Source organism: Stylophora pistillata, chromosome 12 (genome assembly GCF_964205215.1).
Source record: "Stylophora pistillata chromosome 12, jaStyPist1.2, whole genome shotgun sequence".
Taxonomy (NCBI): domain Eukaryota; kingdom Metazoa; phylum Cnidaria; class Anthozoa; order Scleractinia; family Pocilloporidae; genus Stylophora; species Stylophora pistillata.
The window spans coordinates 10821368-10824909 of NC_142530.1; the positions used below are offsets into that span (position 1 = coordinate 10821368).

At 39.0% G+C, this 3542-nt stretch overlaps 1 long non-coding RNA gene across 2 annotated transcripts; it reads right to left on the bottom strand.

Moving 5' to 3' along the window:
* Positions 1-203: 203 nt before the first annotated feature.
* LOC148718787 (uncharacterized) lies at positions 204-1140 on the bottom strand. 2 transcript variants are annotated; one of them, XR_015994174.1, is made up of 3 exons: positions 909-1140; positions 730-809; positions 204-401 (listed from the first exon to the last, which is right to left on the bottom strand). It is a non-coding gene; the product is annotated as an uncharacterized LOC148718787 (long non-coding RNA). The 2 variants fall into 2 exon arrangements; XR_015994175.1 differs by having other exon boundaries at positions 730-816; positions 909-1127.
* Between the last annotated feature and the right edge of the window lie 2402 nt (positions 1141-3542).

The window sequence follows — 3542 nt, forward strand, 5'->3', positions numbered from 1 at the left end:
CAAACGAAAGTTTGTAAAAGCCATTACGTTCCCAGTCAGCATTATACTGTATTTTAAGCTTGATCGTTGTTTTACTCTCGGAAAAAATGGGTAACATTTTGGGTTGTGGTCGGACTATCATATTAATAGAACTACGAATGAGGCAGCGAAATGCCCACAACCTCTGGACGATAAAACTGTGGGACAAGGAAATTGGAGTCATGTTCATCTGACCAATTTCAAATCGTTTTATTTTAGAATATTCAACAATATCCCTAGAATATCTGACAAAGGAATAAATAAATAGCCGGTATTACTGCTGGAGTCGCGTCGTAATATAATAGCGCTTTTTTCACAGTTTATCCACAGGCCAGGCTAGTGGGCGTTTCATCTTAGTAGGTCTCCGAGTTCGGGTCTTCTCTCTATCACAAAAGACAAATATTGTTATCATTAGTCAATGGTCAAATGTTGTTAACATTAGACACGGATCACTAGAAATAAACTTTATAATAGATCAAGTCGTTTCCCCGCTCTGCAATTTCATTTTTTGATCACGATGAATCACTTTTAATAGAGTGTAACATGGCACACTTATTCCAAAGAGGTTAAAGGAAACTTTTGGAATGTTTTCCATGGGACAATACAATGAAAATTTCAAATTTTACTAGATTTAGTTGGCGGAATGCTGCCCGCTCTTGGTCTTTAAAAGTCATTAAATCAATGATATTAGTAATTAAAACACCAACTGACCTCTTTTTGGCGAACTTTTCTCTCGAGTGAAGGGGATCCTTGATAGTTGTTCGGCGGGTTAGAAGTTTTCGGTCTTGAATCTTGGTACTACCAGAAAATAAAATAAGAATTCCGCTTTCATACATTTTCATAAACGTTCACAATGGTCAACCTCTCTGACCTTACTAACAGCCAAATACCTGAGCGATTCTTTCAAGGGGAAAGTGCTGTTTGCCTACTGATCTCGATCCGCGGTATGGTATCGTCCCGCCGTAGGCTTCTGCTTGATTATTCGGAAGCAGCAAATAAAAAAATGAGGAGAGGAGTATAATCCACCTTGGGTTCATGTCTGCTTCTCTTCAGCTCACCCAGTCGTGATCAGAATGATTAACCTGTTATTCTGATAAGTTTTTATAGGCTATTCTGACAGGTGAATCCTCGTTTAACAATTATTTGCTGGCATTTCAAAAGTGTCGTGTGGATATAAAATTACAAAGAAGCCGATCATACTGTTCGCCTCTAATAGTATCCACGTGGAAGCCTCTAGACTTTGTAACAATCATACTAAGGGTGCCAGCCTAAATTATTGGACATTTTTTGTTAATTCTATTTGTAGGGCGTTAATTTTGGAGTCCCTGTTAAAATTTCTCAATATTGCATTAAGCAATACCACTTAGATACCAGGCACACATCCATTGGTCGATAACTGATGGGTTTGGAGAGAGTATGCGAACACCTGCGTGGCTCCAGGTTGTTTTTTTTTTTGTTTTTGAGAAATATATTTAGCGGAAAGCAGTTGAAGACCCTTTCTGTGTTTATTTAGAGAGCCTTGTGTAAACATTAGATGGGTTGGGAGGCTAAATGTTTTTGTGGTCTAAACGCACTCATAAATTGTGAATTCGAAAAGAATCAACAACCTTAATCATCATGCATTCTGAAATAACAGTAATTCATACGCGAGAAAGAGTCAGGTGGGGAAACTTAGACACCAACGTGGCTTTCCATCAGATCGGCCGCAAAAAAGATAAAATTTAACGGGTCGCTTCGTTAGAGTGAGTTAAAGTTATTTAGACATGGTACCCATAATGACCAACAAAATTAAGAATCTCACTATTTATAAACAAGGTATTATTTCGTTCAAGCGCGGGTAAAATTCAAGGGAAAACAGTTGCACACAAAAGTGGCGTTCCATTAAATCGCCCGCAAAAAAGGCAACATTTCAAGGAATCGCCATTATAAATGCGATTAAGTTGATCTTCATTAGGCTTTGAACTCACCATTGCCAACAAAATCAGTAACAAACGCAATTGACAATTACTTTAATTCATACGGGAGAAAAAATCAAGTGAAACACATGCACCCTAGAGTAGAAAGGGTCCATCAAAGCATCCAAAAACATCAAATATCCAACATACTGATCTCAAAGGTACAGTTGATCTTCATCAGGAATCCGACTCAAGATATGTAACTACTCCGGGATTAATTTACAAAGGCTTCAAAGATGACCTCCACAGAAGAAGACATGACAAGTGCCCTGGTGGATTACATCATCACTATCATCATCAACAGCATCACGTCTCTTCACAGTTCTGCTTAACGTAGCAGCGATAAAGGTCGAGAAAATAAGATCACGACCCCGAACCAACAGCAACATCTCGCTGGCCTGTTTAGCGGTGACTGATACATTTACTGGTCTTCTTGGCCAGACATCGTATTTTCTGTGGAGGGTATTCGTATTTTTGGTCTTAGTAACAGTGGAACAGTTAGAAATTCCCCACGTTGAGTGGTGAATGCTTCATGAATCTAATGCTGGTTACTTTCGACATTCTCATAGCGATCAAGTTTACAATGCACTGTTCTGACGTTATAAATGATAACAAGCTAAAAGTAGCTGGATTTGTAGCTTGGATCACTCCAGTCATGTCTGTAATTTTGTAGCATCGCTCATCATAAGTTCATTTATCGTCCTTAATACCTTCGTTTATATCACTTTGTATCAAGAAAACACAGTGCAAACAAAAGCAGATAAAAGCCAAACAGCTGCCCAAGGCGAAGTGGACAGATTCATCAAAGTGAACAAGGCGCTTAAGGCCATTGCTTTTGTAGTTGGAGCTGTTATTTCCTGCCTTCGCTACAGGCACTTGTAAGACTTGCCCTGTGAACTAAACATCGTGGCAAACACGTGCCATGTTAATCTCGCTTGTTAATCCACTGATTTACTTCCGGAGACAAAAAGAAATGAGGAAGTTTGCATTTAGAATAAGAAACCAGGTTGCATATCCAGTTCGCTAATAAAGTGGAAGGTAGGGGGAAAGTTGATTTCCGAAAATCCTAAACAAGATAATATTAGGACAACAGATCATATCGTGAAATAAGCATACACGCAAACGTCTCTTAACTTACTTCTCAGATCAATATTCAATCAGATGAGTTTTATTTACGGCTCTGCGGGATTAGAACTTTACGCTTGCAGAGGTTTCCGAAAGTTTCGCTCTCTGAAAACTGTTCCCATCTCAGAACAGATACTGTCTGGGGATAAATACCCGCGCATATATTTTCGCCCCTAGTGAAGACCATTGTTTACACAATCTCACTATGTCTGAAAAGGTATAAATGAATGGCCAGTATCACTGCTAAACTCGCGTATGATACCGTGGAGTATGTTTTATAATAGTGGTGTATATTTTTATGTTTTACTCCACAAGCCAGGTCGGTGTGTGTTTCTTTTCAGTTCATCCACTAGTTGGCCACCGAAATCGGGTCTTCTCTCTATCAAAGGAGGAGACTTGCTTTTACGAGATAACGTCTCGTTTACAGCCTTCCATAACTTATTT